This window comes from Macadamia integrifolia, chromosome 11 (genome assembly GCF_013358625.1).
Source record: "Macadamia integrifolia cultivar HAES 741 chromosome 11, SCU_Mint_v3, whole genome shotgun sequence".
Classification (NCBI taxonomy): Eukaryota; Viridiplantae; Streptophyta; class Magnoliopsida; order Proteales; family Proteaceae; genus Macadamia; species Macadamia integrifolia.
This window is the reverse complement of record NC_056567.1, coordinates 12,614,451-12,626,394: the sequence shown is the minus strand read 5'-3', so window position 1 is coordinate 12,626,394 and position 11,944 is coordinate 12,614,451. Positions and strand designations below refer to the sequence as shown.

The 11,944-nt window shown below is 38.5% G+C and overlaps 1 pseudogene; it reads left to right on the top strand.

The window, feature by feature from the left end:
* The first annotated feature begins 7,743 nt into the window (after window positions 1-7,743).
* LOC122094471 lies at window positions 7,744-7,861 on the top strand (annotated as a pseudogene).
* Window positions 7,862-11,944: the final 4,083 nt, after the last annotated feature.

The window sequence follows — 11,944 nt, the reverse complement described above, 5'->3', positions numbered from 1 at the left end:
TCTCATAGGTAGTCTGTATCAGTTCTGGCCCCAAAATTCTTCTTTCTCCAACTTCATCCCAATATAATAGAGTTATGCCTTTCTTTCCATACAAAGCTTCAAATGGTACCATACCAGTTGTTGTTTGGTAACTATTATTATATGCAAAGTCAACCAAAGGCACATGCTCATCCCAACTATAACCCATATCTATAGCACAGGCTCTCAACATATCTTCCAAAATTTGGATAGTCCTTTCTGATTGTCCATCAGTTTGTGGATGAAATTTTGTGCTAAACTTCAGCTTGGTCCCTTTTGCCTTTTGCACACATTCCCAAAATTTATAAGTAAACCGGGAATCACGATCAGAAGTAATACTGACAGGCACACTATGATATCTCACAACATTATCACTATATAATTGTGCCAATTTCTTCATAGAATGAGATATCTTCATAGGTATGGAATGTGCTACCTTTGTTAATCTATCAACAATCACCCAGATAGTATCATTCCCCTTTCTAGTCCGTGGTAGCCCTGTCACAAAGTCAATAGTAATATGTTCCCGCTTCCATTCTGGCACTGGAAGAGGCTGTAACAGTCCATGGGTTCTTTGTCTCACTGCCTTCACCATCTGACAATTCATACAATTAGCTACATGTTTTGCTATATCATTCTTCATATTATGCCACCAATATAGTTTCTTCAGATCTTTATATATTTTGGTACTTCTAGGATGCAAAGAGTAAGGAGTGCTGTGTGCTTCATTCAAGATCAACTCTATCAATTTCTCCTTCCTTGGAACACATACTCTATCTTTAAACCACAAAGTTCTATCCTTTAATGAAAATCTAGTATCTTTCTATCTCCCAACATTTATAGCATTGATTGTCTTCCTCAACATATCATCTTTGGGTTGAGCATCCTTAATTCTTTCAAATAAGGTGGGTTCAATCACAAAGGTGGCAAGTGTCAGCCTCTGTAATGACTTCCAAATCAAACTTCCTTGCTTCTTCTATCAACATCGGATTGGTACTGAGAGCAGCAAGTGTGGTAGTCTTATGCTTTCGGCTCAATGCATCAGCTACTACATTAGCTTTCCCTAGATGATAATGAATTGTGCAATCATAGTCTTCCAGTAACTCCAACCATCTTCTCTGCCTCATGTTTAATTCTTTTTGAGTGAAGAGATATTTAAGGCACTTGTGGTCACTGTAAATTTCACATTTTTCTTCATACAGATAGTGATGCCAAATTTTCAGTGTAAAGATAACGGTTGCCAATTCCAGATCATGGGTAGGATAATTCTTTTCATAATCCCTTAATTTTCTAGAAGCATATGCAATCACTCTTCCATTTTGCATTAACACACATCCCAAACCTTGTTTGGAAGCATCACTGTATACTACCATACCTGACGTACCATCTGGAATAGTAAGGACTGGAGCTGTTACCAGTCGATTCTTCAACTCTTGAAAACTATTCTCACATTCTTCTATCCATTCAAACTTGACTCCTTTTCTAGTCAACAGAGTCATAGGTGCAGAAATCCGAGCAAAATTTTCAATAAATCTTCTATAGTAACTTGCCAAACCCAGAAAACTTTGAATTTCACTGACATTCTTTGGAGACTCCCAATCTAGCACTGCTTTAACCTTTCTAAGATCATCTTCTATGCATCTTGTAGATACAATATATCCCAAGAAATTCACTTGTGATAACCAGAATTCACACTTGCTAAATTTAGCATACAACTACTTCTCCCTCAGCCTTTGCAATAGACCTTAAGTGATTTGCATGATCTTCTTTACTTCTAGAGTAAATCAGAATATCATCTATGAGCACTATGACATATTGGTCCAACATATCATGGAATACCCTGTTCATTAATCCCATGAAGGCTGTTGGAGCATTAGTTAGTCCAAATGGCATAACCACAAATTCATAATGGCCATACCTAGTCCTGAAAGTTGTCTTCTGTATGTCACTCTCCCTGATCTTCAACTGATGATACCCAGATATCTGATCAATCTTGGAGAAAGCAATAGCACTCTGTAACTGATCAAACAAGTCATCAATACAGGGTAGTGGATATCGGTTCTTAATAGTCAATTGGTTCAATTCCCGATAATCAATACACATCCGCATACTCCCATATTTTTTCTTTACAAATAAGATTGGAGCTCCCCAGGGTGATACATTGGGTCTAATAAAACCCTTCTTCAATAAATCCTACAATTGCTCTTTCAATTCCTTCAATTCAGCAGGAACCATTCTGTATGGTGCTCTAGATACAGGTGCTGCACTAGGTATTAAATCAATGCAAAACTCTATCTCCCTATCTAGGTGCACACTACATAGATCTTCAGGAAACACGTCAGGAAATTCTCTTACTACTTCTAACTCTTCTAGTGTTGCAGTCTTCCTGGTAGTATCCTTGACACATGCCAAATAGGCTTCACATCCTTCTTCTAGTAATTTCTGAACTTGAATGGCAGAAATTAGTAATTTCTTGGCCTTGTCTCTCCTATGCCCTTGAAATGTAAAATCATCTCCATCCCGAGGTCTAAATACTATCTTCTTCTCTGCCCAGAGTACACAAGCTCGGTATGCTGGCAACCAGTCCATTCCCAGTATCACATCAAAATCCTTCATATATATGCAAATGGGCCATCATATCTTGACCACACATCTGAATAACACATGGGTCATATACATCCTCCAAATCCACTATAGAGTGCACTAATCATCAACTTATGTGCTAACTTTTTCGGTTCTATCCCTATTCTTATAGCAAAATGTGAAGACACAAAAGAATGAGATGCACCAGAATCAAACAATACAAATGCTGGTACTGTGAAAACTAATATTATACTTGTTACAACTCTAGGGGCAGTCTCAAATTCCTTAGCTGACAATGCAAACACCTTCCCAACTACTTGTGGCTTCTTGGTGGATGCAGATGAAGAAGTCACATTGGGCTCTCCTGGCTTCCTCTGGGGACAAGATCTGGCCAAGTGTCCTGGTTGTTGGCACACATAGCACCTCATGGATAGAGGCTGGGTAGTGGTGGTTGCTGGTCGGGACTGGGTGGATGCTTGACCTGAGTCAGTCTTCCTAGGCACAATAGTAGTAGATGTAGCTCCCTTCACAAACTTCCCAAATTGCTTTCTAGTTCTCGTTGCCTTGGCTTTCCTTATTGCCTGAACCAGATATCCCTCTCTCTACTTGTCTTTAATGGATTTGGCAATCTGAACCACTTCAGCATATGTCTAGAATCGGTGTGCAATCATTACTGCCCCAATACTAGATCTCAGCCCCTTTTTAAACTTCTTAGGTTTTGCCCAGTCATTCTTCATATGCTCAGGTGCAAAGTAGTACAATGCCTCAAACTATTGCTAATATTCTAATACTGACCTAGGACCTTGTACCAATGCCATGAATTCAGATTACTTCCTATCTCGCACACTTATAGGAAAATAATTCCCATAGAAGACTTCTATAAATTGGTCCCAAGTGTAATGTAGATATGTGGCTAACAATAAGGGTCTAGTAGCCTTCCACCATGTATGAGCTTTATTCTGCAACTGGTATGTAGCACACAAGATCTTTTGTTCATCATTACAGCCCAGAACTGAGAAAGCTTTCTCTACTCCTTCTATCCATTTGGCAGGAGCCAATGGATCATGTGTCACCCCACTGAAATATGGAGGCCAATACTTCTGAAAAATTTCCATCAACTTTCTGGTATCATTCCATACTTGTTCTATTAGAGGGGCTCTTGGAGTTTGTTACTCTGTAAGTGTTCCCATAGCGGGTGGTGCTTGGGATATTTGTCCACTAATAGTCTGACCACTGGCTGGAACTCCAAATGCAAACAAAAGGTTTGGAGCAAGACCTGTAGGGGCTGGTGGGGGTGGTGCCATAGATACATGGTTTGCTGGTGATTCCCTAGCATGTATGGTAGTGACCAATTCTTCAACCATTGCCCTTTGCTGCTGCATATTTTGTTGTATGGTTTGTTGTAGCCCTTCTTGTATCCCTTGAATCATATTTGTTACAATGGCTACCACATCTTGTGCTGTGATCACTAGTGGTGTAGGTGGCAGCACAGGTGCTACTGCTGCTGTAAGGGCGGATGCATATATAGGTAGGGTCGCCCTAGCTACAGTCTCCCTTCCTACCTCATCCCCTACTGGCACATGAGGGGTAGCTTTAGCAGCCCGACCCCACTTCCTTGGCCATAGCTCATATTGAGGTTGAGCACGTCTTGGTGGCATTTTTTGGAATTCTTGTAAGATAAATAATTGATTAATTCCAAAAGGGTCAACACATATTCAGCAAGGATGAGTCATGTAGCACGCTACATATAAAATTAGTGTCTTGCTTCTGACCAAGAGTGCATACACATTCATAGTTTAAATACAATATTTCATTTCCTTTCTCTATTGGACATTTTTAATTACCACAACAATGTTTCTCTAAATTTGATGTTTTTATTTTGAAGATTTTAATTTATTAAGTCCTATGACACTAGATAACCTAAGGTCTTGTGGGTTATGATACTTTTTCCCAAGTCTTAGTTCTAATACCACTCTGTCACACCCTGCTTCTAATAGGTAAAGGCAAGCGGCACAGGATATCTCACCATATCTAGTCAGTCTGTTTCTCCACGATTTAGACTAGGGTAGATCATAATACTACAATTATACTACGAAAGATCAGAGTTTGTAGACATATGCATAGTCCAGCAAAAAAATATCTTACATAAGCTCCAGTGCCACCTAAGTGATAAGATATATTTATAATTATTCAAATGAGAGTTACATACCTTACAAAAAGTGAATATTCACAGTTTACAGTATCTCAGTAGTAGACTATATACGTTAGAGTATGCATCAACAGGAATATATACACAAAAGATATAGGAATAGTCAATCCTACTCCTCAGAAGAACTGGCCTCCATAGGCACAGTCATCACATTCACAGGCGGGTCCGTGATCGAATTCATCTTCTGGAATATGGACCATATGATCCATGGCCAGTATCTTATAATCAATGCCAGGAGTTGGTAGAATACCACCTTCGTCATCTATAGGATCAAAGGAAAGGGGATGAGCACTGATAATGCTCAGTGAGGGGTTTGGGAGAACAAGCACACACATCCATATGCTCCACACATAGAGAATGGTGCTCATGAGTCAATTTAATTAACTATACAAAATTCCTAATCCATTACTAGGTCTCATCACGTATGGGTATAAGTGCTACCAACGTAGGTGGCATACCCTACCCTGTACGTTAGGCCTCAGGTATACAAGCTACGCCGTAGGCAGGAGCTAGCCAGTGTCGGCACGGGTCCCGACCACACCGGCTAACCCCTAAAAGATAATCCCGCATCATAAATATATGCATAGGCATACAGTATGTCGTATCTTGTCTCACATCCATAACTGATACCACACTTCTCATCACAAGTGCACTGTTAATCAGGCAGCTACATAATTCAAGATTAGTCTGTACCGAACCACCTACGGACAAGGGGTGTGGCACTTGGGGTTGTGATACCTAACCCAGCATTCTAAATGATGCACAGCCAATCATTACAATCACACATACAAACATGAGCACCTACACGTGGCCCATCTCACCTGGCTTACCTTTCTCATTTTCATTCCATCCCATTCCATCACAATAGTACCATCAAAGAATAAATGCAAGTAAATGTAAATGCACATACACAAGTAATTTTATGCATAAACAATATTAAACAAACACACCAAAAGAATGAGGGGTTGAGAAGGGCACCCACCCACCTTGGTATTCAATTTTGGCAAGTTCACTTATTGGATTCAAGAAAATTACCACACTGTCACTTATGTTCCCTATTCAACAGATATTTAAATCATTAGGTACATCAAAAAATCCTACATTTTACCCACTTGCTTTAAGTATAGCATTCCCATACCCAACCTATAGAGGTCTTTGTCTGTTCCTTCCAATATATGTATTGATTCTTTGATTTCTTAAACATTTTATATAGTAGAATTAGATATAGAGAATCACTAATAGATCCTCATTGGATGAAGGGGTTTCATCCATACTTGCAGTCCTCAAGGTCATATGAAATTCCAAACATTGGACCCTACTGTCATGGGTTATGTTTCTCTTTAATTTTATATATTCAAATCCAAACTTATGTCCAAAGGTCTAGTAACCTGTTACACAGCCCATCTGACTTTGGGAACCCTAACAGGTGGGTTACCTAGGTCAAAACCGATTGGCCAGTTGGGACCAGCCGGTTCTCCTTATTCTACAGAATCAAATTCTGCCAAGCTATTCTGCTTACTGGAAACACAAATTGGGGTTAATTCCTCAGTCCAGGGTTTTAATTTTGTATACTGGGACTGAGTACATGTTTTGGGCTTCCAATTGACCCATCTCCTGGTTTCAATTGAGTATACTTAGGGCTGATACACCCTATTTTACAGAAATTTTAGAATTAAACTGGGAAGTAAGGTAATTGCACATAATTGGGTCATTTCTCCCAATCTCAGCCCTAAATTGGAGTTGATTGTTATAGTCATAGGATTGGTATTCCAACCCTAATCAAGCTTGGTAATAGGCTTTAGGGAGGAATTCAAATCAATTCTCATAAATCCCAAATTCTAAAATTCTACTCATAGGTTTTAGCAAAATTTCCTACTTGATTAGTCCTATTCCAATTCTGATTGCATAGAATTTTACTTGGTTGGTGAAAACCCTATGTTCCAGGGTTCACAGGGATGAGTTTCATTCAATTAGAACCTCTAAACCCTTATCGAAATTAGGGTTTCTTATATAGGATAGTAATTTAGTTCTTATGAACTTGATTACAGTCACAAAATCTATATTCCAGCCCTAATTAAACTTGTAATAGAATTTTAGGAAAGAGTTTAATTATATTCTCATAAAAATCTCAATTCCAATATAGAATAAAATTCTACGCTAAAGCTTTTGGGAAGAATTTTACCTAATCAGTCCTATTCCAGCTTCAATTACATGGAATTCTACTGAAATGATGATTACCCTTTGTTCTAAGGTTGATAAGAATAGATTCTCTCTAATTCCCATCTCTTATTTCTTCTAAGATTTAGGGTTTTTACTACTGGGAATGAATTTTGCTCACAGGAGCTCCCAATTAGGAAAAACCCTAAACCCTACCCTTTTAATTAATGATTTCTCAATTGTCTACTGTGCTGGGTCAGTGGTACATACCTGAGGGTAGAATTATCTAGCAGAATTCTCAGGTGAAGGAGCTCTTCCCTTACTTCTTCTTCCTCCTTCCTTTCCTTTTCTTTTCTTCTTCTTCTTCTCTTTTCTCCTCTCTTCTTCTTGCTGTACTTCATAGTAGGAATCGATTTAAGTGAGAAATATCTCACCCTAACCCTTATTAGGCTATTTATAACCCAGCCCAAACAGTCCGTTGGACCCTTATTAATCCATATATAGGCAGCCCAAATAAACTTAAGGGTCTATTTGGCTGGCCCACTATGTTATATATATATATAAATGCTTAACTAACTATTATATAATTAAATTTATAATTTATTTCCCTCACTTAATTGCTAACCTTAAAATATACATTTCATACCTTATTTAACCTTATTTACATAGGGGCAAAATGGGGATTTTCACGGTAGGGGTGTGGGCCCCATAGTGTAGAAATCTAAAAATTGTGTTATGTTAGTCCAATGGGTTGGCTGGTTTGGGCCTACCGGTTTGGGTGTAATCATACTAGCATAGCTGCAGCAAATCCCATCAAAACTCCGTAGTTAAGCATGCTTGGGTGAGAGTAGTGCTAGGATGGGTGACCCCCTGGGTAGTTCTTATTTGCATTCCCTCTTTTATTTATTTTTTTATTTTTATTCTTAGTCTTATAATTAACTTTACCTCTTTGTCTACACCTCCTGATGAGTTCTCCAATGATGTTGGCAGGCTGAATAGGAGCAGGTGGGGTCACTTTTGCCTTCTTGGCACTCTAGAGCTACCAACCATGCCAACATTGGCTTTCTCTGCTCTTTCTTCTTGCTTTTCCACAAGTAGGGGTATAAATATCAGATTAGGGTGTTATAGGAGGAGGGTGATAAAATTGGGTGTCTACAATTTCACAGATTGAACCAAAATTATTGGTGAAGTAAGCAAGGATGAGGGTTTATTTGAAGGCCATGAATGGAGAACTTGACCAAATAGAGAGGAATCATACTTGGGATCTAGTCCTTAGGCCAGTTGACAAGAAAGTGGTTGGCACCAAATGTGTTTTCAGAAATAAACTTAATGAAGGTGGTCAGGATGTGAGGACCAAAACAAGACTTGTGTGCAAGGGATACGCTTAAGTGAAAGGCATTGACTATGAGGAAAATTTTGCTCCAATGGCAAGACTTGAAGCTCTCAAAATGTTCTTGGCTTTAGCAGTGTATAAAGGTTTCAAGATCCCAGATGGATTCCAAATCAACATTTTTGAATGGGAACTTAGAAGATGAGGTTTACATAGAGCAACCTAATGGGTTTCAGCTGAGTGAGGAGCCCACTCTTGTGTGCAGGTTGAAGAAGTATTTGTATGATCTGAAGCAAGCTCTAAGAGCATGGTATTCCAGATAAGACTTCCATTTGTGTAAATTGGGATTCAAGAAAGACCTAGTGGATAGCAATCTCTACATCAGAACTGAAGAAAGTAGTTAGCTTGTGATAGACTCCTACTTGTGTAAGTTCGGATTCAAGAAAGAGCTAGTAGAAAGCAATTTCTACATTAGGACTGAAGAAAACACTCAATTTGTGGTGGTTGTGTATGTTGATGATATCATTTTTAGGGCCACAAAGATGAATTGTGCAAAGATTTTGTTATGAGGAAGCAAGATGAGTTTGAAATGTCCATGTTGGATGAACTCTCATTTTTCTTGGATTTGTAGATCAGTCAAATGAAAGAAGTTATCTTTATATCTCAAACCAAGTATGTGAGCGAGATGCTGAAGAAATTCACCACGGAGGATTGCAAGCTTATTAGTACACCTATGATAAATAGGTGTAAGTTGAGCAAAGAATATGACTCCATCATTTGATAATCTCTTACATGTCAATGATTGGTAGCCTATTGTATCTGACAGCTAGTAGGCCTGACATTTAACAAGTTGTGTGTATGGTAGCAAGATTTTAAAAGGGACCAAAGGAGACACATGTGGCAAAAGTGAAAAGAGTTTTCAGATACTTCAAGGGGACCAATGAGTATGAGTTATGATATCCAAAGGTCAAGAGCTTCACTTTGTCAATCTTTTTGATTGCAGATTGGGTAGGGTGTATTGATGATAGGAAGAGTACTAGTGGTGGTGCATTCTACTTAGGGAGCAATCTGGTGGCTTGGCACAATAGGAAACAAGATTCAGTTTCTCTTTTAGTTGCAGAGACAAAGTATATTACAACTACATCTTGTTGTACACCAATGTTATGGATGAGGCAGATATTGAGAGATCTTTGTGTGGAGGTAGAGCAGGTAGGGCCTCTTTATTGTGATAATACTAGTGCAATCAAATTTTCAATAACTTGGTGATGCATTCGAGAACGAATCATATTGCTATCAGGTATCATTTCCTGAGAGATAAATTCACAAAAGGTGAAGCCAAAATGGAGTTTGTTCCCACAGCAGAGCAGGTAGCTGACGTCTTCACTAAATTGCTTCCTAAAGAGTAGTTTGAGTTCTTCAGACAGAAGCTGAGAGTGGTAAATTTTCCCAAGCACTAGGGGCATTGGGAAAGGGTGAGCATGGTGCTTGTTGATGCTACCCCTATATTGAACTCAGTGGGAGTCCATTTTCCTCCTTTTGTACTTGTTGTCAAGGGATGAGAGATTTCTCATCAGAGCTTTAGAGTGTGTGTGGTGATGAGATGGTTGCCAAAAACTCCATAGGAGGAGATTATTGTTTTCTGGTTGTCTTTGTTGGAAACCTCGACCACATGGTAGTGATGACATGGCCAAAAGTGGTAATGTGGCAACATGCAATCTCTCTAATGATATAATAGTGTTAAATGAAGTGTTTAGAGTGAGTTTGGACATCCATGATTGGTGGGACATCTATGATTGGTGGTAAATTTGGCCCTATTTATGCTCGAGGGTATTTTAGCATTAAAATATTTTTTTTAGAAGACAGATCCTACATGTGAAGATACGAGCGTAATTTATTCTTTCCAACGCACTTGGTTTCATCCCGTTTTGATACCATATAAAGAAGTTATGACATCTATAGATAATTTGGCCATTTATACTTGGGGGCTTTTGGATATTGAAAATTATTTTTTTAGAAGATGGATCCTCCATTTGATGATATGAGTGTAATTTATTCTTTCCAACACACTTGGCTTCGTCCCATTTTGATACCGTATGAAGGAGTTACTACATCAGCAAGGTTTAGGAAAAATTTGGTCTTTTTTCATGGCTGGGTTTGATGATCAGGTCTTCTGAAAAATTATGGAGCTTCGAGCCATGGTCCATATCCTTTTCATTTTGACTCAATACAAAATCATATGAAGAAGTTATGGCCGGTTCCACAAAACTGGTATAAAAATCCCAAATCTAAAATTGGCAAAAGCTCTCAGTGTTGGTAAGGGTTTTCAACATTTATTTTACAATTTGAGGGGCTTTTGTGGAATTTTTGGAGATTCAGTTAGGGGAGATCTTTTAGCATGTAAGATTAAAAGTAGAAGGGGTTTTGTGCAATTTTCAATTCTTGCATGGACTTATTGTCCCTAAGGATGGTCCTTTATTCAAAACTAAAGGTCAAGATCTCTTCCCTCCTCTACAATGCTTTATGGCTATAGGAGCTCGACAATGTCATAGGGATGACATTTTTGCTGCAATGATGTCAGGCACGTCAGATTTGGTTATAGTCCAATGGCTTATATTTGAGAGCCATTTGATTGATCCAAGGGCTGAGAATTAAGGCGCTATATGAGCTCAGATCTAATAGCTAAGATGCACGCCATCATAATCTGCACCTCCACAGTACCCAACACTACCTTGGAAAGATTCCAAATGAAGGTTTCTCATTCGCCTAACTTCAAATAGGCATAAATTTTAATTTCCACGGCCAAAATGGTCCATCCAAGTTGTTATTGAAGGAATTCTGCAGAAGCGAATCGGATCGGATCCTACCGGTGGAAAAACCATTTTATTAATAATCAATAAAGAGAGTTTTAGATCATTACCTGAAACTCTTCAAGTGCAGAGCCTCCACGTGATGTTAGCCCTTTGATAGTGAGTCCTCACACATACAACTTTGCATTTCCTTTGAGTCCAAGCTCCTCCACAATAGTCAGGGTTTTCACAAAAACCCTAATTACCACTCAATTATTGGTGTAGAGATCAAGCACACGAGAGAGGGAGAGGAACATGACTTATAAAAGAGGAGAAAAATAGAATTGGGTACTGCTTTGTTTCTTAGAGTTCATATATATATATATATATATATATCTCCAACCAAAATCCCTATTATTTAGAGTTGTAGATAAACTCAACTTTGGTATAGAGATTTCCTATTTGGAGTCAATCCCTCACTAAAACCAATCTTATCATTATTGATAAGATATTAAATAAATAGAAAATTACTAATTCCTTTTTCCTAACAATCTCCTCCATCCTACAATGAGATCCCATCTCATAAGAGGATCCAAAATCATAGATCATTAAAAAGAATTCATGATCACCTAATGCTGTGCATATGGGTTGTACTTATAGGAAAGGAGTAGGATCCCATTAGGATTCCACCTAGCATACTATGTGTTTTAACTGTACCGTATTCATAATACAGGGTTAACTAATACATATGCTTCCAAGTAGATGTAACAATCATTCCCCAAAATAAGTAGTTATTTATGTATCTATCCCTCACTGAGCAATATCACATAGTTCATTATAGGGCATGTGTTAAATACTGTC